General features: G+C 43.5%; 1 non-coding gene across 1 annotated transcript; it reads right to left on the reverse strand.

Annotated features, from left to right (window-relative positions):
• Nucleotides 1-22,380: 22,380 nt before the first annotated feature.
• On the reverse strand, nucleotides 22,381-22,453 carry TRNAT-UGU. Its single transcript has one exon. It is a non-coding gene; the product is annotated as a tRNA-Thr (tRNA).
• Between the last annotated feature and the right edge of the window lie 533 nt (nucleotides 22,454-22,986).

The raw sequence follows: 22,986 nt of genomic DNA on the forward strand, positions 1-22,986 counted from the left end.
CACGAATACCTCTACCTCCCCTCCAAGCTCCTCTCAGGACCACTCTGTTCAATGTCCCCTCTCCCTACATTTATCTGCATATTAAGTTAATCCCCTCACAAGAAAACCACAAAATAAGACAACAGCACATTTGTGGCACTAATATAATGTTTGCAAACCATCATTCTGTCTATGGGCTGGTCCACACTAACCCCCCACTTCGAACTAAGATACGCAACTTCAGCTAAGTGAATAACGTAGCTGAAGTCGAAGTACCTTAGTTCGAACTTACCACGGGTCCAGACGCGGCAGGCAGGCTCCCCCGTTGACTGCGCATACTCCTCTTGCAGAGCAGGAGTACTGCTGTCAATGGCGAACACTTCTGGGATTGATCCGGGATCGATTTATCGCATCTAGACAAGACGCGATAAATCGATCCCAGAAGATCGATTGCTTACCGCCGGACCCGGAGGTAAGTATAGACATACCCTATGTTATAGCCTTTCCTCCCTGCCCTTTGTCTGTCTTGTCTATTTACATCATAAAGTCATCAGGACAGGTTCTATCTCTTATTCTGTATTTTTATAGTGCCTAGCACAATATGGCCCTAATTTTGGTTAGAGTCTCTAAGGGATACTGTAAATAATAATAAATAATAATTAATAATACATATTCTATACCAGTGTGTGTGTGTGTGTGTGTGAAATACCACAGGAAAAACTAGATCCCAAGTCTCTCATTTTTCAGGGGAAATATTCTGTTATTGAGTTCACGGAGTAAATACCACTGGCTGAAGCCAAACAAGTATGTGGCATAGCTAATGAGAGGTGAACCTCCAAACATATTCAGAGATTCGTTGTGATCTACAGATCAGGATAATCATTGTAATTCTCAGATACGTCTGCTTGAGCAAAATCTAACTAGGACTTTTGCTCCCTAATGAGAGGCCTACTTCAGCTTCATTTCAGTCGAGTTCCTAGAGTGGCCAGAAGCTATCAGTCAGAGCAAATCAGACACTATCGACATGAAAAAATCCAGACAGAACCTCAGCCCCTGCAGCAGCCCTACAAAAGCTAACAGGGGAAGACAGTGGGAATTTGGGTTATAATTAATAAAAGTGCTTGGCAGCAGGTCGGTAAAATCTTTGGGAATGTAGTCCGGAATCCCTGTGACAAAACAAAAGACTTAAAGTGATCATCTCATCTGAGCAGTACCTCATTTTTGTAACAGTCTAGTCTAGTCTAGTAAATTACAATATGTTGAGCAAAGAGTATATATTATTTATTGGTGTAGAAATTCATATTGGCTTCCATCTTCAATGCCCCTGGGCAAATTTTGTGAGTAAGGTAAATGAATTATCAGTCCACAAAATAGGACAGAACCCTCCTGCTTCTAAACAACCCTGTCCTCCTCCTCCTCCCAATTCCCCTATTATAAAATTAACCAAAAGCCTGGTCATGCAAACGGGTCTTATACTGCACTGTGCTGTTTTCCAAATGACTCAAGCATTGAGCCTTTCTGATTGGCTCAGAGTCACTATTGCAGTCAGAAGGAGGCACAGGAAGTTGTCTAAGCAACTAGGTGGATCCTTGCTGGGTTGCTACATTGGATCCTGCCTCCCTGCCCGATATCCCTGCTTTGTTCCAGATCTGTGCCTTGTTTCTGGTTCTTGCCTTCCACCCTTGTTCCAGTTCCTTACTTCTATTCCTCACTCCTGACACTAGCTCTGGCTCCTGAGTCCTGCGCTGACCAGTAGGCCTAAATACCACCACTCTGACCACTAGATTTGGCCTCCTACATTGCATCCACAACACTGTGGATAAAATACATCACAGAACTACTGCATGTTTTATATATATACAAAAGAATATTTAGTTTTGGAAAACTAGTTGGGTCAGGAAACTGGTCATGGGCTATATAGTTTTTCACCTCTAGGCTACCGGTTCAAATCCAGAGCATTAGTTAGCAAAAGTCTTAATTCATAGATTCCAGGGCCAGAAGGGACCATCCTGATCATCTAGTTTGACCTTCTGTATAATGCAGGCCATGTATTGCTTTATACATTACAACATAAGGTATAAAGCAATGGAGAATCACTCCCTATGGGATTTATAACTCTGTAGGTGAGATCAGAATTGAGCCATAATTTAGTAACCCTTGAACCCCCTTTGAGAGGTAGATAAGTATCACTGTACCCATTTTGAGATATGCACACTAGGCAGAAAGAGATTAATTAACTTGCCAAGATCACATAGTGAGTCAGTGGCAGAACCAAGGAGATAACTCAGGATTATTGATATGATGTCTGCTGTTCTCAAGACCAGACTATATTCGTGCAAAGTAAGGAAGGCTTCGGAAGCCCACGACTCCACAGAAAGCAATAGAATGAGATTCCATGTAAATTTTTGTAGCTTTGGCACGCTCATTGCACTAGGCAGAAAATCCAGTTGCTACAGATGCAGCTTAGTGTGACATTATTGTCAATGTACGAAAAGTGTATTAAAAACACAGTAATCGCCTTTTGGCGATATTAAATTGTGAAATTCTGCTCAATTAAAGAACCTATCAAAGCCTCAACCACAAATTCTTAAACACAAATGGAATGTTTTCTAAATGAAACTTCCAGCGATAAAGCAATCTAAGCCACGCAGACGAATATATTGAGTTGGATTTTCAAATTCTGAGCAGTTTCCTCTTATATTTTTTTTTCATAGCCCCGCTGCAAATTGAACATGGTGTTCAGCCTGGCGAGGGCAAGAACTTGTTTTAAGACATTTGATCCAGCTTCAAATGTATGGATTAAACATATCTCGGTGGAACCAGTTCGTTATTTATTAAGTGAATTTAGTGATGATGAAAGGTTCCAGTGAAGTCTCCTAACCACAGCGCATACGGCAGCAATATTAGACTATCTCATAAATATGCCTCATGCTAATGTGTCCTATTTCTGTTTTGGAGGGGCCTCTAATAGGGATAAGAATGAGTCCTTGGCTTTTCTGCTTAAACAGTTAGTGCCTAATATTATGGGGTGGGGTTGCTACTAGGAACAGGAGTGAGGCCACCTGCTCGTTTAATAGAGTCATAGATTTCAAGGCCACAAGGAACCATTGTGATCATCTAGTCCAGGGGTCAGCAACCTTTCAGAAGTGGTGTGCCGAGTCTTCATTTATTCACTCTAATTTAAGATTTCGTGTGCCAGTAATACAGTTTAACGTTTTTAGAAGGTCTCTTTCTATAAGTCTATAATATATAACTAAACTATTTATAGATTCATAGATTCTAGGACTGGAAGGGACCTCGAGAGGTCATCGAGTCCAGTCCCCTGCCTGCATGGCAGGACCAAATACTGTCTAGACCAGTCTAGACTGTCTAGACTTTGTTGTATGTAAAGTAAATAAGGTTTCAAAATGTTTAAGAAGCTTCATTTAAAATTAAATTAAGATGCAGAGCTCCCTGGACTGGTGTCCAGGACCCAGGCAGTGTGAGTGCCACTGAAAATAAGCTCGCGTGCCGCCTTCGGCACACGTGCCATAGGTTGCCTACCCCTGATCTAGTCTGACCTCCTGTATAACACAGGCCATAGATTTCAAGATGCAATTCTTGTATCTAGTGCTGATGGGCTAATTCACATAGGTCATCATATGGGCTATTTAACATCACATAGGTTACCCAAGAGCCATCAGATTGGAAAGACAGTCATTCACTACCTACCTGAGCAGTATTTGAATTAGTGATACCTTAGGATTTCTGTCTAGTAATGCGAGTCCCTAGCTGTGCAGGGGTGAAGTTGTTCCTAGAATAGCTTGAAAGGAGTGAAGTAGGGACAGCTTGGAAAAGTATCTTTGGGCCTGATTCTCCTTTCCCTTACATGAAGTAAGTATACTGTAACTATACTGAAGTCAATGGAGTTATACCAGTGTAAAGGAGATGTATGTGAGTGAGAATCAGGGCCTTGTGTGTGTGAGAGAGGCGGGACAGAAGTAGATAGCCAAGAAAATTCTCACTGAATATGTCATTCTCAAGAAGACTCTAATATCCATAGAAATGCACTCTACACTTTGCTCGCTTGTATTTTGGAACCACTTAGTGAAGTTACATTTTCTGTGAAACTCAATCAACTCTCCAGCTTTTCTATTTGAACCTTTTCTTTTTCCCATTAGTCTGCTAATAATTGTTGCTTTCCTGGCATCACTGTTCTGCTGGTTTATTATGCATTCCTCAGCATTGTGAAAAATGAAAAGTGGAAAAAAATCACATGCTTTTCAGCTGACTTAACAGTGTGTAAAGTGCTGAAATTATTAATTGAACATCTTGATTATAAATTAGGTGGAAATAATGTTGAAGAAGCAGCCCCTACTCATATAGGTTTATTATTAGGGCTGTGCACTGAATGATTTTCATTTCATTCTGGTCGTGGTAAATATAGCTATTATGAGAGAATGTGAACTCATGGATTTTGGCTGAATGTCAGCTGAATCAAGTAGGAGATTTCATCCACAATTTTAAACTGCATGTCCTAAAACACAGCCTCGGTTATCTCAGGTCCCTTTCTTCCAAGAATAACCTGATAATGGTTTTACGTAGAAGGAAACAATTATTCCCTCCTCGGCAGGCTTTACTGATGTATTCATTTATGTATTATTACAGTATCACCTGTATGGACCAGGCCCCTCATTGTACTAGTCACTGTGCAATTACAGAATAAGCTGTGTGTGCGTGCAGTGCCTGCAGACGTGCTCTGTGAAATCACATTATCAATGACTAATAATAACAATAAGTACTGGGTGGGATTTGATAGCTTGTTTTGCATGAGGTCAGACTATATAACCACAGAGGTACTTTCTAGCCTTAAAATCTATGGGTGAACTCCTGGTCCCATTAACGTCAATGGGAATTTTGCCGTTGACTTCAAAGGGGCCATGAGTTCACCCTGTGAGTCATTCCAGCCAGAATTACACAATTAAGTAATCTTCTCTTTCTTATCCCACCTCACCCATCTTACAGTCTTTTAGGTTGTAACTTCTTTAGGGCACTGACCATCCTTTACTATCTGTTTGTACACTGCTTAGCACAAGAGGGCCTTAACCCAACTGAGTCTTTTAAGAACTACTGTAATATTAATGTTAAATAATAATAATAATAATAATTATTATTATTATAAATGACCTATTTTGATGGGCTCAGTGCCAACGAGCTGCATTTTGGCAAATCTTCCATCTCACAACAATTCAGTGTTCCAAGAGAATCCCATTCATCTTAACAAACAAAATGAAACTGTAAAAACAAAGGCCCATCTGATTTGAGGGTGTCAAGGCTGAATCCCCACTCTGGCACTTCAAGTGCAGAAGGTGGAGGCCTGCAAGGATTTTAAAAATTAATACTGGCCACTCCAGGCTTGTATTACACTCCCAAGGTTACAGCTTTCCTCTGACCTTGGCTTCGTAAACGCTGCCACCACCCAAATGCAAAAAAAAATCCCTTGAACCCAGGAAGGAGCACTTGGGAATTCCTCCCTGTCGGGTACCCTCAAGCCCTTTCATCCCCCCTCCAGGGAAGAGCTGAAAAAGAAAACAAAGGAAATTAGCTGTTGCCACCAGCTAATCAAACAACATATGCACAAACCTCTTAGGACACCAAAAATCCAATCCTATTCTTTAAAAAGGTAAATTTTATTAAAAACAAAAAGGAAGAAAATACATCTGGAAGTTAGAATTATAGAATCATAGAATATCAGGGTTGGAAGGGACCTCAGGAGGTCATCTAGTCCAAGCCCCTGCTCAAAGCAGGACCAATTCCCAACTAAATCATCCCAGCCAGGGCTTTGTCAAGCCTGACCTTAAAAACCTCTAAGGAAGGAGATTCCACCACCTCCCTAGATAACCCATTCCAGTGCTTCGCCACCCTCCTAGTGAAAAAGTTTTTCCTAATATCCAACCTAAACCTCCCCCACTGCAACTTGAGACCATTACTCCTTGTTCTATCATCTGGTACCACTGAGAACAGTTTAGATCCATCCTCTTTGGAACCCCCTTTCAGGTAGTTGAAAGCAGCTATTAAATCCCCCCTCATTCTTCTCTTCTGCAGACTAAACAATCCCAGTTCCTTCAGTCTCTTCTCATAAGTCATGTGTTCCAGCCCACTGATCATTTTTGTTGCCCTCCGCTGGACTCTTTCCAATTTTTCCACATTCTTCTTATAGTGTGGGGCCCAAAACTGGACACAGCACTCCATATGAGGCCTCACCAATGTCCATAAAAGGGAGCTATTCCCCCCTTCATTTATCACAGAGGGTATGGATAGGTCCGTCTTTGATTGGATGGATTGGGGGCTCTTGAGCATTAAGGGAAAGGTTTGCTTGAGAAGTTATGGGCTCAGCTCTCTCCCGGGCTGAAGTAAGCGCTCAAATCTCAGCAGCTTTTCCTGGAAGCCTCTGAATTCTAATGGGAGCTTCTGCATTTCAAGTTTCACAAAACTCTTTTTCTCTCTATTTTCTTGCTCTCCTTTTAACTATAAGCTGGTTCCCTTTCTCAGCAAAGCAAGAGACCCACTGGCTGGCTGTAATCCTGGGCCCTAACCAGGTGACCTATTTAGAATGCCTCGCTGCTCCGGTTCAACTGTGAGCTGTCCAGACTCAATCTGCAAGTGGCTGAGTCCCCCCCAATAGGTGCACAAGCCACTGGGAGCGGAGGTCTTCCAAAACCTTTGTGAGCGATTCTCAGCTGCTCTCAGGATTACACCTTGTACATCTACTCCTTTCCCAGACATAGCAAGAGATGAGAACAACTAAGAGCCCTGGGGCCCTATCATGTCCTTTTGTGCAGAAACAGAATACAGGGAAAACAGGCACACAAATATAAGCATATATAGAGGGAGGAAAAAACTACATACCGTCTCCACTCCTGAAGGCCTTTCTCCAGTTCAGCGTGAAGCAAGGAAAGCCATGTTGCATAAAATGTCCATACTGAATTAGTTTTAACTATCACTAAAACAGCAGCAAGTATGGTTGAAGAAACACTTACTATTAAATTAGAATTAGTTGGCACAGAACCCATTATGGGGAGTTTATAGGGACTCAGAGATAAATACAAGAGGATAATAAAGGACATTCAATAAGGGACCTTGAACTAAATGAGCAAGACAACCCAGAACAACCTGTGCTAAGCAGAATGACCCCTGTACAGCACGCTATGATTGCTGTGTGCTACTGGCAAACTTACCTATTTATCTATAGTACCATTATGAGCTGGGTGAAACCTTGTTATGAGTTAAATTAAAACCTCATTCAAAGGCATGTGTGAATGAGTCCCCCGATGAAGAGCTCCGTGTACCCTTGAAAGCTCGTCTCTTTCACTGGTACAAAAAAAGATATTACCTCCCGCTTCTTGCCTCCCCCATTTAAGACAGTTAAGGGCCCACAACTTAAACAGAACTAATAGTCTGCCCAGAAACTAGTACCAGGTGAACAGAGGGTTCAACTGGGTATTGTGACGAGGTAGGGGAGGGTGCTGTGAGGGGAGGTGCTGTGGGGGGAAAAAGCACACAGAAAGGAGAAGGAGAGAGCGAAAGAGAGCGAGCGAGCCCGAAGGAGCGGCTAAAGAGAGGGTGGCTGACACTGGAAGAAACCTGGGGCCAGGTTTCTGGGTGAGGGATGCAGGCTGAAAAGAATGCTCTTGGTGTTGTAAGGAAAAGAAGCTGTTTCCCGCCATTTGATTCCCTCTCCATTCAGACTCAGAGGACTCTGTACATTCTTTGTAAATAAACAAAACTACATCAAAGAAAATATCAGATACCATCAATTTCTACTCCTAACTGGAACTTACTCAGGGCCCTGACATTTGACTAGCCGCTCAGGTTGAAAAGGGGCACCACTACTTATTTGGCCCCCAGCACTGCAGTATGAGCCCAGTCTTTAATGGTGAGGTAGGGATCCCCATTGTACAGAGAAGGAACTGAGGCTCAAAGAGGCTAAGTGACTTTCCCGAGGTCAAAAAGGAAACCTGCCGCAAAGCAGGGAATGCTTTTCATATGTAAAGGGATGCCACTGACTTCAATGGGAGCAGGTCAGTGCTAAGTGCTTTTGAAAATGCCACCTCTCTGCTCCAACTGGGTACCATGCCGAGATACCTGCTTGCCAACAGCACTGACCTCAGTGCTGTCACTGGTTCATCGGTGGCATGGGGTGGATTGGTGAGGAGGCAGTCCCTGTTCCTGCTAGTATCCAGCCTGCTGGTGCTGGTGGATGCTGCATCACCAGGGCCGGCTCTGGCTTTTTTGCCGCAGGAGGGGGGAGGGCGGCCGGAGCCCCGGGGGGAGGGCAGCGAGCCCCGGCGGGGGCTCGGCTCTCCGCCCGGCGGCGAGCCCCGGCGGGGACTGGGACTCGGCTCCCCCCCCCGGCGGCCAGAGCGCCGGGGGGAGGGCGGCGAGCCCCGGCTGGGGCTCGGCTCTCCCCGCCGGCGGCCAGAGCGCAGGGCGGCGAGCCCTGGTAGGGGCTCGCCGCTCTCCCCCCGGCGGCGGGGGGGAGGGCGGCCAGAGCCCCCGTCCGGGGGAGGGCGGCGAGCCCTGCTGTGGCCCCGCTCTCCCCCGCGGCCGGAGCGCCCCGCCGCCCCCCTCCAGGTGCCGCCCCAAGCACCAGCTTGGGTGCCTGGTGCCTGGAGCCGGCCCTGTGCATCACATCCTGTCCTTGTAATAAACTGACTGTCGAATCAGAAAGTAAATTCATTGGGCCATTGCAGCCTCCATTGCTGCCTTGACATTCCTTTACATGCTGGCCTGGCCTGGCCGAGGGTGGGTTTGCTGAAGTACATGTGGAGAGCACCGTACTTTTAAATTGTGTCTGACATCTTAAAGTTACACTGTCCTGGGGCCTTTTCTGAATACACCCTAGGGAGTGGGAGTTCATAGCACAGTGCTCTTTATCTGGGCCAGGTCCTCATCTGGTGATATAAATCAGCATAACTCCATGGCAGCCCAATGGTGATTTACACCAATGGAAGATCTTTTCTTTCAGGGCACATAAAGGTTGGGAAGTGCTGGTGAACTGGGCATCATGCATTGCAAGCCACAATGGAGCAGCGCAGTAGCAGAATACCAAGAATGAGGGTTTGCTAAGACCTGCTTTGTGGGTCTTAGACATCCTTATCTAAAGTTATGCTTGGGAAAATTCCATTTTTATTTTATTACAATTTTAGCAGATAATATCAACGTTTATTTTGAAGCCTTTGTTCTATATTTATCAAGTTAAAATTTCACTGTTGCGGGAAATAATAGTGGCCCAGACAATAATTATTTCATGACAGTAAATGTTGAGATTCAAAACGTTACAGCTTTATGAGAGTTAAAAACACAAATTGTCAACTGTACATGTCAAAATATACAAAGTAAATGTCCTTACATCAAACTCTAAGTTCTCAAGCAACGTTTTTTCTTACATTGCCCATCTGTAAATTACAGTCATTATCGATGGAGATATTTTGTCATCTGTTTGTGCACCTATGGTGAAACTGATACTTACTAACATGTATTGATAAAAGTCCCATCCTTCCAAGCCTATCTAAAGTGCCTCATGTCTTTTCAACCCTTTGTGTTCCTTTCTGAATACAGATCCAATGTAGCAACCTTAGATGAGATCCTCCAGTATTTTGGAACATAGGAATTTTCATAACAGATCAGACCTGTTGGTCCATCTAGGTATCAGTAACAGATGCTTCAGAGGAAGAAGTAAAAATCCCTGGGATTTTAGCACAGGTTATGAAATCATCTGCCCGCAGGGAAAGTTTCCCCCAGTAGTTAGCGATTGTTGTGATACTCTCCTCAGGGCACCCCAGAACCATCAGCCAATGTGTTATCCCTCTGCCTTAACAAGAGTGAGCTTTGCTGGAGATTACACTCTGTGTTAGCTCCCTGCCACACCAATTGGTCTGCTTTCAGCAACAAACTCCTGAAGAGTCTGCCAGTCTTAACCTTGCTTTATTTATGCTATTCTCGTAGCTGAAGTTGCGTATCTTAGATCGATCCCCTCCACCCCCCAGTGTAGACCAGGCCTAAGCAGAGATAATACAAATAGAAAATGGTTGCAAACAAAACAAAATAAAATATGCTTTTTTTTGTATGTCATGACTAGTACAATGGAGTCCTGGTCCATGTAGGTGCGACTGCAATAATAAATAAATAAATAAATAAATACAGTGTCTATGACATAATTTTAGCAAGCTATAAACTCCTCCCGAACAGCTTTCCTACTTACATCAAGCCACCAGCATCTCCAGCCTTTCTAGCAAGAGGATTCAATGATCACAGAATCAGAGGGTGTTGTCCTCTCTGTCCCCTAAGTGATGAATAACTAAGGTGTTCTCTCCCCATCTTTTTACACTCCCGTAAACCTTTGAAATGTCTCCCTTGAAAAGTGAACCAAAACAAAGCTCCTCTGCCTTGCTGGGGTGTAGACACCATGCTGTCTTCCTCATCTTTTGGTTAATTTACTTTTTTGATTGGCTTCATCACTTTGTTTACCTTAGATATAAATGTACTTTAATTGTCTCTGGCCTGATCTTTCTCAATTTACATCGGAATCACAGGCAAACAGGTGAGACAACATTCCACTGTCATCGACAAACTTGTTGACAATTCTAATCAGATTGCTTGGACTGAACATATTTTAGCAACATATTTCCAGCACACATACATAATTCTTTACACACCTCATACAAAAAAAGTAATGATCAGAGTCCCACCCGTTTTTATACGATTTCTTACAAGACACTGGCAAAATATTCTGATAAAAGTGTGCTGGGTATGCCCTTTGCCAGTTGGCATAAAGGAGCTGTTAGTATCACTGTTGTTTTATAACACAACACATGAGGGTTTATTTCCCTTCCAAAAATCTTTTTTATTTGCCTGTTTAATATTTGCTATTATAACTCTGGATATTCCCATTATCCATAAAATATCGAAGTCCTTTTCCGATCCATTAAGCTCTTGTCCTCAAAGACATTTTTTTGTGGCAAACAGTTCTGCATGTAGTGCCACCAAAGAAGCAGCCACAGTTTGTATATCTACTTCATTTCCATGCTTTATAAAGCTCATTTTAACACCAAACTTGTAATTTCAAAGTTATTGTAGCAGAGCTGTGCAAAATGTTCAGAAGCAAACTCCAAACAATATACAGATCTTAGATTTTGTTACAAATCAGAATGTTGCACTATCAAATGAAATGTATGAAATGTATGAACCCTTTTGACAAACCCAAGTCCTGGTTACATATGAAAATGGGATAATTTAGGGTTTTGCATCAAAATCATACCTTTACAAGTTTCATAGAGTTGAATGAACTCAAAGCAAGGTGAAACTGCAGTTCAATTAGACATGATGATCCAAAACCCTGTATCTGGGACCAGATTTTAGTTCCCTTCTCTAACCAAACTATAATTGGCCGAAGCCAAACATCAAATCCCAATAGCCTCACACTTCGGGAAATATGTAGGACTGGTCAGTTTTGCTATTGTTTATGGTTACTTACTTTCACTTTCTGCTCTTATGCACTACCAAATTCCTCTAGCAGTCTGCTTTTCCACACCACAGGGGAATATTTGTACATTTTTACTGGATCATAATAATAATCATAATCATAATCATAATCATAATAAATTAAAAGTATTTTCTACATATTATTTTTCAAGCTTTATTTTAATAAAACCGGAATTATGGATCCAACCTACTTGTCAATATCTCTTTCACTGTAAAAAAAAAAAGAGAAAAGATTTTTTTTCTACATTTTTTTTAAAGCCTACATTTGCCAGTCTCCCTTAACTCTCATGCAGAGATATAAACCAGAATTTACAGGGATTCACTCTTCAGAGATGATTTCTGACCTGAGAAAACTCTCTGATTCCCATAAACAACAGCTCAGTGTAAATCAACATGCTGTGTGTCTTTTTTATTTATAGCAGTGAACTGTTTTGTGGAAACCAGCCAATGATCCTCAAAGAAAGTCGCCTGGAGGCTTCATGGCAACTGAGACTCTGCTTAGAAACTGACTTCAAGTGAGCAACCTGGTTGAAATATCTTCTCCCCAGTTTCAACACGCTTTTTATTTTTTAATTGAAAGTCGAAGCATTGCGTTAGAGCATAAAGGGACTGTCAGTTCACTTCCACGGCCCCATGACACCACACATACCTGTCTTCCTGTATTTACCAAAGAGTTAATTTTGAATTGTGGGGGAAATGTATAGGTGGGACTGCTCTAAAAATGTTCTAAAGTAAAATAATCCCTCATAGCTGCCTTTGTCAGAAGTCAAATCCTTGTTGTACATTCTTTGACTGGGATTCAGCTTCATTTTGTTGGTTGGATGCAGTTTGACTGAATTGTTGAGGGGATTAAGAATAAACCCAGAATTATATAGCTAAGGTCAAACAAGGCTTTTTAAAAATAAAAATAAACTTCTCGTAAGTTTGCTGAAAGTTTGTGACTCCCTTTGATAGCTGGAAACCAAAAGGATTCTTTACATTTTCTGTGAGACTTCATGCTGGACAAATTAAATCCAGAGCTGTAAAACACCCAGTGAATGATAGACAGGCAAGCAGACAAAGCATTTCACTGCAGACTGAGGGCTGGTCTACACTACAACATTTGGTCGGCTTAACTACATTGCTCAGTTGTGAAAAATGTCATGCCCTATGTGATGTAATTAAGAGGACCTAAGCTCTGGTGGACGCACTGCTAGGTCAATGGAAAAATTCTTCCATCAACCTTAGCTACCCCCTCTCAAAGAGGTGGATTTATGAAAGTGATGGAAGAACCCCTGTAGTAAGTGTCTACACTCCTTCACTACAGTGGTGCAGCGGCAGTGCTGCGACTATAGCATTTCTAGAGCAGACATACCCTCACTGTAGAAGAGAGATATAACCTTAAAATGTTGGTGCATTCTCCAGACCACCAGCCAAACTGAAAGTCAGTAAGTCTAGGCCCTGTCAGACAAAGGAGGGAAACTAATTCCATATCTGAGGACCAGCTCCCTTTCATATAAAGAAGGATGAGAACCAGTAAGTACAACCAATTAGGGGAGCTACACTAGGAGAGAGGGTTTTTTTTGTCAGAAACCAAACAATTAAGATCTTAAATTCCACCCAGGAAAACAACTAACTGCCAGTGTAGATCTTGGAGGGCCAGTATCGTCTGTGTGAGGCACCGTCGGTAAGCATGCAGCCAGGTTTTTCAGTTTTCTTAGGTGACTTTAAGCTGCAGCATTAGAGTTCATTGAAATAGTCTCCTCTTGAGGTGAAAAAGGTATAGATGAAGTGCCTAGGGAGGTAGTGGAATCTGCATCATTGGAGATTTTTAAGAGCAGGTTAGACAAACCCCTGTCAGGGATGGTCTAGATAATACTTAGTCCTGCCATGAGTGCAGGGGACTGAATTAGATGACCTCTCAAAGTCCCTTCCAGTCCTAAGATTCTGATTCTATGATGAAGGTACCAAGGTCAAGATCCAAGAGATAAGGCCATAACCATCTCACCAAGTATAGATAATAGACCGTGGTCTTGCCAACAGCTACTTCCTAGACATCTATGATCTTCCAACCCAAGAAACAAATGGCTGGTGCACTCTTTCAATCAAGGGCTCTGACATGGCCTGGATGTGGATGATATAACCTGAAAACACTGAAACCATGAGGCTTTTTTATGATGCTGTTGTCACAAGCTGGTTTAGAACAAAAATAACAGCCTACTCTTGGCACTGGCTAATGGAGCTGCTCTTTTAGCTCAGTTCATAGAGGTCTATGCTCTAGTGCTGAAGGTACTGGATTCAAATCCTGCTAATGATCTGTGGCCATATCAAGTTTCTTGGCCACTTTTTGTAGCAAAGTGACAAATATTTTCTTCTATATAACTATTTTTAACATTTTTTATATAAAATGCCTGCAATGTGTAAGAGATCAGACTAGATGATCATGATGGTCCGTTCTGGCCTTAAAGTGTATGAACCTATGAAGCTTCTCCAAATAATAAATGCATTTATTTATCAGGCTGCAGTATCAGAAAGATCCAGTCCCACTGGACTTACTTAGTACCAGGAATTATTGTTGAACAGAAAGCTTATATAATTTATTTTGAGTGTGATTTTTTATCAAACCACCTAATAAAAAGTTCTTTCTTTTGTAAACTGCTTAATGAGCACTAGCCCTAGATGAGTCAAGCATTTTCAAGGAGAGCGCAGAGATGTTCAGAGACAACAGCATTTCAGACACTGTAGCCTAGTGGATAGATGGATACAGTACGGAACTGGGACTCAAAAGACCTGATTTTATTCCTGGCTCTGCCACTGCCATGCTGAGTGACCCTGGGCAAGTCATTTCTCCTCTCTCTGTCTCAGTATCCCAATCTGTAAAATGGGGATAGGGATACTGACCTACTTTGTAAAGCATTATGCACAAAAAGCACTATAGAAAAGCACTTTAGATCAGCTGTTCGCAAAATGTATTGGGTCATATACCAGCTTTTTAAAAAAGGTAGTGAACATCAAGTTCATGTACCACCAGTGGTACATATCCCACAGTTTGGCAACCTCTGATTTAGACATTATGTGCCTAAATCATTTCTGGGTTACTCCAGTATAACTCTGTTGATTTCAATGGCATTACATCAGTGTAAAACTAAAGTGGTGGTGTAACAAGCCTTAACAATTATCCTGCTGGACACAGGTAGAATATATATTTTTTTCTGCACAGTCAAGCACTCAAGAGTTAGGAAATGCTAGAAGGCTTTCTGTGCAACTTTAAATGAATCAGTCTGAGGCAGACAGCCTGGAAACTTTCAGCCCAAATAGTGCAAAAATGGGCCCAGTTATAAGCAACCGGAAAAAAAAAAAGGTCTTAAGGTTGCCTGACACTTTCCATTTTAACTAGTGGTGGTGCTACAAGCTTTGCCTGTACTATGGCCCTGGAGCCTTGGAATCCTGCCTGTCCTTTAAGGGATCTCCTGCTCTGAGGGATGAATTCCATGAAAGAACATTGAGTTCCTGAAAGACACACACACAAAGATACACATTGCCCACTCTGCCGAACAGGCAGGGGTGAAAGTAACTTGAAGGACTTACCTGTACGCCAGAGTCCTGGGCAGGGGGCGGGGCCTCAACCGGAAGGGGAGGGGCCTTTAAATTCCCAGCCACTGCTACCGCAGCAGAGCCCTGCGCCTTTTAAATCGCAGACAGAGCCCTGGGGGCTCCCGGCTGCCGCTGCTACCCGGGGGCTCCGGCAGCGGGGATCTGGTGGCGATTTAAAGGGCCTGGGGCTCCGGGTAGTACTCATAGAAGATCCCAGGGATTTTCCAGGTTTCTTTAAAAGTGAAACGGAAAACTAAAAACTAAAATCAGCCCAAATATCTCCTTCCAGATATAATGATTGGAGAATAATATTAATACAGAGCGGTGGATCTTTTTGAACAAAAGGGCAGGATATCGCTCTGTATAAGAAGCTCGATCATCCATATATGGTTTTGATAGCCTGTATTTAGAGTGACACGATATTCACAGGAAGAGCATAGTAATCGCTCATTTCAGTTGCCTACATGCTGTGTCTTCAGTGGAACACTCTCAGAAGAAGTCAACAAGAGAGGGAAAGGGAGACAACGTCGATAAAAAAAACACATTGTGCACTTGACAGCAGGGAAATAAACCCCTCTTTAGCAGAGATTTTGTAAGCAGTGGGGAAAGCTGTTGAGCCAAGCATCTGCTAATGCCATTCTCCAGGGCACGAGCTGTAATTCCAAGCAGATCTGGAGAGGACCAGCAAGGGTGAGCAGATTATCCTTGAAATATAGCTACACTCTGCTTGCTTGTCACCGGTCTACCATGCTGACCAATACTAATAACCACAGTACACAATGAAGCCATAATCACTTAGCGAGTCAAATCCCTCCAGGCTGACAGGTGGTCAGATAATAAACCACATGCAGAGTAACAAAGCCTGGTGTGGTGGTTAAAGCACAGGGCTAGAATCAGGCAATTTAGGTCCTAGCCAGGTGGCCTTGAGCTATTCACTGAACCTCTCAGTGACCCATCTGCCACATGAGCATAACAATACAGACCCAGCTTCCCAGTGGTATTATGAAGCTGATGAGGTACATCCTCACTTGGTGTCCATTAGTGTAGCTCTACTGAGTTTAATGGAACTACAGCAGCAGACAATCTGACCCACAGACATGTGTAAAGAACTTTAGGATTCCCAGAGGGAAATCTCTAACAAAAGTGTGTGATGCTATTATTATAGAATATGGTATTGATATGGATCTTTATGACATCTTGCAATTATGATGACTGCTATCAAGGACCTCCTGAGCTAAAAGCATGGGCCTTTACCAGCGTGAGCTAAAGAGACAGCTTTTCCTAATAGGAGCTGTAACACACTCACATCCTCTGTGGATCAGTCACCTGGCTTTTTGGGTGGCGTGGGGGACACACTAACCAGTTGATTACACAGTCACAGCCGGCATCATCCAACTCATCTTTTCACATAAAGCAGCATACTTTTGCGTCAAATTTCATTATGCCCAGGTAAGATTTTGGGGGGAGAGAGCATAACTTTTCTTCCCTGTCACCCTTCATATTTTTATTTACATTACTAAAAAAAATCCCACTGGGAGATGCCAAATTAACAGCCCAAGAATCAAAGTCCTCTAAAAATAAGCACTGCCAGTTGGCAAGGAGTAGGCAGGTAGAGAGCTGAGCAATAGCTTGTCCATTTTTCATTACCTTGTTCTCCCTCCTGCTCATTTGAATATCTCCTGTACCTGTTGCATCCTTGGATAACCCCGAATGTTAGATCTTTGGGGCTAAGACAATCATTTTACCATATGTCTGTGCAGCACTTAGCACACTGGGACCCTGATCAAGGTGATGGGAAGGAGATGCTGGTTCATGAGAAGCCTTTTTCCTTATGAAGTGGGCCAAAGAATGAGATATTTGGAGAACTCTTGGGATAGGATATTCTTTCCCACTTCTTGTCTTAAACTGTTGTGAAGTGCTTCTTTCTTGGGCTTCTGATTCTATGAAGGATATAAACCTGTGCTTAGCTTTAGGCCTTGTCTACACTATGCATGAAAATCGATCTAAGATACGCAATCTGAGTTACATTAATAGCATAACTCAAGTCGACGTACTTAGATTTACTTACCATGGGGTCCACACTACACGATGTCAACTGGAGAGGCTCTCCCGTCGACTCCCCTTACTCTTCTCCATCCGGTAGGGTAAAGGAGTCGATGGGAGAGTGATCAGCGGACGATTTAGTGGGTCTTCTCTACTCACTAAATCGACTGCTGATCCATTGATTGCCACAGCATCGATCCTCCGGTAAGTGTAGACAAGCCCTTAGATACATGCTTAAGTCCCACTGAAGTGAACGGGACTTAAGCACATGTTTGAGTGCTTTGCTGAATCTGGGCTGTTACCAGCTGCCATGTGCCATGGCAGAGGTGGCATTTGCTCTCTACTTACAGCTTGTAAATCACTTTGGGATCTTTTGGGATGATTAGCACTGTAAAAATACCTTACTGGCCCAGAGTGACATGGTATATGTAACCACCATCTTTACAACAAAGAGCCAGCAAAATAATGCAGGTCACAGCAATGTCTTCAGCTAGCAGCATTATTTGCTACATTTCGAGTGCCAGGGTGGATCCAGTCCAGCCCAGGAAGCATGAACTGGCATAGAAGGAATGACAGACATTAGGCATAAGTACTTTTTATATCAAGCCTTTGGCAAGTTACTTGTTGGAAAAATCTGTTCCCATGAATGCAATCCAAAATCTGCAAGTTGTGCTATCAAGGCATATGATAACTTCTGCTATCCAGGGATATGTTAATTTGTGCCATCCTGGGATATGCCAAATCATTGCCAGGGTAATAGTTCATTCCAGATGCCAGTCAAGGTCCTTTTCAACAGCCTTAGCGCATTTTGGAATGCGAGTAGTTTTGATGTGACTGTGTAGAACAAAGTGTACTTTCTCCACCAGAAATTGTGCAAATAACTTTTGAGTGAAAAATGGGTAACTTCCTACACTTTCCCCACTTAAATGTGGTTTGCAATTATGCACTTACTGATCCCTTTTTTTCTGTGTCTACATGACAGAAAAACATTTCTTCCTTCACTGGTATGTATATTCCAGAATGGGAACTGAAAACAAACAAAGAAAATTAAGTTGAAAGTGATAGAACCAGAAACTTGGTTCCCTAAAGACGGAAATTGTATGTAATAATTTATGTAAAGGGCAGGTAGATACCACAGCAACAGTTCATTAGTGATAGAGAGAGACACCACAAAAGGATTGGAGTGAGACAGGTGATCAGCCTCCATATCCAGACAATTTTTCAAAGAGACATTATGAAATTAACTGAATGACATATTCACCGAATAGTATTTGACCAGCTGTAGTAGCTAATATGTATGAGAGCTGTCAGTTTGCATATGTCTACAGACTCATGCGCATAGATTTGGGGGACTGTATTTTCTAATGAAAAAACATTCTATTGTTAAAAAAGCAAGCAACTGTTCATTTTTTTTTTAAATACAAATTTAGTGAACACATCAACAATGTGAAGAACACAGCAACAATGAATTCCACCTTGGGGCAGGTCACTTGATACAGTATTGATAACATCATTTTGTGCATAGAGAATGAAATCCAGTTCACAGGTTAGGCAGAGAAGTGAATTTAGCCAGGGCAAAGCACACAAATAAAACAGACTCAGCTTTGGAGAAGAATAAATGAAAGAATGCAAGTATGTCAGTTAAAGCCATGTGAGGAGGATGTAACATTAACCATTACAAGTAATTAACCACCAAAACAGTTTACCAAGGCATTGATGGATTCTCTATCCCATGAAATTTTTACATCAAGATGGGATGGCTTTCAAAAAGATATGCTGTAGTTCCACCCCATGCTATCTAAGGTGCTCATTTGCCCCTCCAGCAGAGTATCTGAGCCCCTCACAATCTTTCATTTATTTAACCCACAATACCCCTCTGAGGTAGGGCAGTGATTCTATCCCCATTTTATAGATGGGGAACTGAGGCCAAATGACTTGCCTGTGGTCAGTTTGGAAGTGCACAGACTTGAACATAAGCTTACCAACTTTGAGTCTAGCACCGGTGCAGGAATCACTGGGTGACATTTTATGTCCCGTGTTCCGCAGGTGGTCAGACAAGATGTTTTAATGGTCCCTTTTGGCCTTCATATCCACAAAGATGAATGAATCTATGAAAACACAGTAGCGGCTGATCCTGTATACAGTGTAGACCTTACTCTCTTGAGTAATCCCATTAGGTTAAAAAAAGCTAGTCATGGGATAAGAGCTATTCATGTCAATAAAGATTTGCCAAATCTGACCCGTTGTGCATGTTCTTGCTTCCTATGTTTTCTCAACAGTAAGTACGGAACTCTCTGGCATCTCTTTGGGAAACAGAAATCATTATGAGACACAGTATGGAGGAAAAGTGCTTAATAGGGCATAGTGCAGCACACCATATCGATCCATTTTCCTCTTACTTGAAAGAATGACTGAATGCACAAATAACTGAATTTTCATTTTGTAGTTTGAGCATTTTATTTTCCATTTTTCTAAAGATGCCTCCCTAAACCAAATGAATACTGGAAAAGAGAATTCAGTGTGGCCAAGGACAGGTGCAAAAGTCAGCGAGCTGAACCCCCATCCTTTCTCATGCTACCATTTTGTACTGGCGCTAGCAACATGGAGTAAAGATTTCTATTGAAATTCGGATCCCTGGGCCATTGTAACTGAGAGCAGAAACTCTCTATTTGGGTGGAAAGAAAGGAACAAGATTAATCACTCAAAACCAAGTTGTTTTAAAAGGATATACCTGTGTTGAAGCTGCTCAGAATTTCATGCAGTTGGAAGCAGTGCTGGCAGGGGATTTATGGGCAGAATGCACATGAAGAAGTCAATGATTCATTACCAATGCAATGTATCACTATCCATCTTAGACACTTATGTGACTTCCATCATTGTAGTATCTGAGTACCTCAGACTCTTTAACAGATTTAGCCTCCCAACTCCCCTGGAGCAAGGAAGGGTAGTTATCCCCATTTCACAGATGAAGAACAGAGCACCTGAGTGACTTGCCCACCAAAGTCTTCAGCAGAGCAGGAGTTTGAACCTGGGCCTTGCAAGTCCCAGCTTAGGGCAGTAAACTGCTGACCCTCTTTCACTGCACCTCATTCCCCTGCTACTCTACTATTCAGAGCATCTTACAGCCTACATAAAAACATGTAAAAATAAATTGGAGCAATATCCACAAAGAGAATCTCCTTTTACACCAGCACAATCTAGTCCTTTCCTTCCCAAGTCCATCTACTCATATCCCATTCAATGCCATCTTCAATATCGGGAATATAGGTAGAGATTGCAGCATTCCTGAATATTGATTCACCTCCTTGAATAATAACAAGGGGATTCCCATTACAAAGGGGATACAGAAAGAGACCATAGACTGGGGCTGTATTGTCTTCCTTCACTGTGATCCAACGTGTTTCCACACCCTACGCAACTCCTGTCCACTCTTGCTTTGGCTGGCTTTTTCCACCTATGGCCTTCCAACTCCCTCTTGATCAGGTTTCAACAGCCAGAAAGTTGCCAGGTGGAGTCAATACAGACGTTGGAAGCTGAGCTACATTCCATCCAGCATGCAAAGAGTTACTGAAGTAGCCAGAACCCAAATCATGTAGAGAGCTCTCTCCCCCAGTCTTAAGTTGTTATAAGTTTAATATCAAAAAATAACCCAGCAATGTCAAGATAAAAAAAGAATGCCTTACTATAAACCAACAGGAAAATGACTCAGGTGTTTGTGTTACCACCAGGAGCACCTGGATCCCGACAAACTAAGCCCCACTCCCCCAGCATCTGGACCCCCCCACAAAGTCCCCCACACCCAGACCCCCTTGCCAAGATCTATCCTCCCTCACATCCAGACCCCCCCTCCCTATAAGCCCCAAGCACCTTCACTTGGTTCTCCCTTGCCCATTGCCTGCACCCAGAACCCCCCAGCAAGCCTCTGGGCATCCAGCTCCCCCTCCCACTGCTCGCACACGGGTCCCCCACTGAGCCGCCCGCACCCAGATTGCCCCACACAGAACCCTCTCCACCCACACCTGGTTCGCTGCACATTTGGATACTGACTTGCTGAGCCTGTGTCCCCACACCTGATGCACCTGGCATGGATAGGCAGGGCCCTGGGGTTTTTCTGGGGCAGGCCCAGTCCTTGCTCTATAAGTTTTGGGTGCAGCCTCACTGCTGAGTATGTGTCCGGGGGTGGGGGGGGGGAGCTGCAAAGTGATTTCCCACCTCCGTGCAAGCGGAAAGCTGTGCTCCTCAATGCCATGCTGAAGCCTCCACATTTATTTGGTATATAACATTTGCAGAATTTTGCAGAATTTTAAAATATTGTGTGCAGAATTTTTAGGCACAGAAGACAATCAGAATTATGATTTGCCTCAGCCCCCTGTCTCGGGGCCCCCACCTTCCAAGACCACTGCCATGGAGCAAGGCAGCGTGCTGCACCGCCACACACAGGGCCAAGCGTGTGTGGAGAGCCCTTCATGTTGGGAGCAGAGCATGGTCGTGAGGGAGCCACTACGCACCGGGAGTGCACCTCCTGTCCCTGTGGAAGTTGGCTCTAAAGCCTTTGTAGGCGACCTGGTTCTGGATCAGGGTTTTGTGCAGAGCAGCCGCCTCGCTACCACCTATGGTACCACCCCACAGTGGGCTGACCTGGTGACTGCAATCAATTCCAGACAGGCTGTCCCCCAAAGCAGATGCCAGTGGGGATGCTGCCCCCTGCCAACAGAAGCCGTGGCAGAAGGCTTAATATTCAAGCTGTAGGAGACTAAGGGAGGCTCCGTAGTGAGCCTCTGGAAGCTAATTTGTGGCCCTTGCGCCTAGGGGTCCTGGGACCCCATCCTCCCAACCACTGGGGTATAGGCCGTCCCCCAAGTCTGGAATGCTGTTCTGAGCAGCAGGAGCAGGAGCACTGCCCCCCGGGACCAGCGGCACTCTACGTCTTTTGCTTTGGATTTGGAGATTTTTCCCAAATTCCACCATAGCATGACCAAGACTTTTTGGGTGTAGCAGTTGCACTCCTTTCGTCTATTCATGAGGATGACTGAGTGGTTAAGATATTAGACTCATGCTCCAATAGGTGTGAGCTTATGTGGGTTTGAATCCCACTTCTGGTAGGCTGCTGCTACCTATTGACCAACTGGTTTGAAAAATAAGGCTGCTGCTTCTCTTTATCAAAACCTTCTGCTGTCCTGCTCTGCTGCGCCCAAGCCCAAAATTAATAAATAGCTTCAAAAAGGTGATCACCTCACTACTGGGGGGACAATAGGGCCACCAAGGCCTCAGTGAGATTTGAACTCACGAACCTTGGTTTACAAGACCAGCGCTCTAACCCCTGAGCTATGGAGCCAGGCAGCTTAGGTGCTCTGCCCAAGCCTATGTAAGGGATGCTACGCCTGCCATCATCCTGCACTTAAAGCAGTGGGCTGGTTGACGATGTCCCAAGAAGTTTTTCTTCTACTGGGCCAAGCTCGGGGCACTTACCAGAATGGCCGAGTTGTTAAGGCATTAGATTTCAGTTCCAATAGACATATGTCTGTGAGTTTGATCCCCACTTCTGGTAAGATACTGCTCTCCTATCTGGTAGCTCTTGGCAGCTGGCTTTTATTCCTTTGCCACGGCACAGCCGCTAGAAGGGAAGCTCCCTCCCACTGCCAGACAAGGTGAATGAGTCTGGAAACCTACCCTTTTGGTAAGGCTCCAGCGACATTTGAACTCACGATCCCTGCTTTACCAAACCAAAAACCCAACATCAAGCAAACCACCATCACTCCTGGAAGAGTACATCTTGCCGCAGAAGGTGCTGATTTTACTTCTGGGGGCAATTCTGAGCCGCTGTGCATGTGCAGAATTTATGTCCTCAGCAGATTTCTTTGCTTCCCT

This window comes from Terrapene carolina, unplaced genomic scaffold (genome assembly GCF_002925995.2).
Source record: "Terrapene carolina triunguis isolate 2854851 unplaced genomic scaffold, T_m_triunguis-2.0 Scaffold69, whole genome shotgun sequence".
Taxonomy (NCBI): Eukaryota; Metazoa; Chordata; order Testudines; family Emydidae; genus Terrapene; species Terrapene triunguis.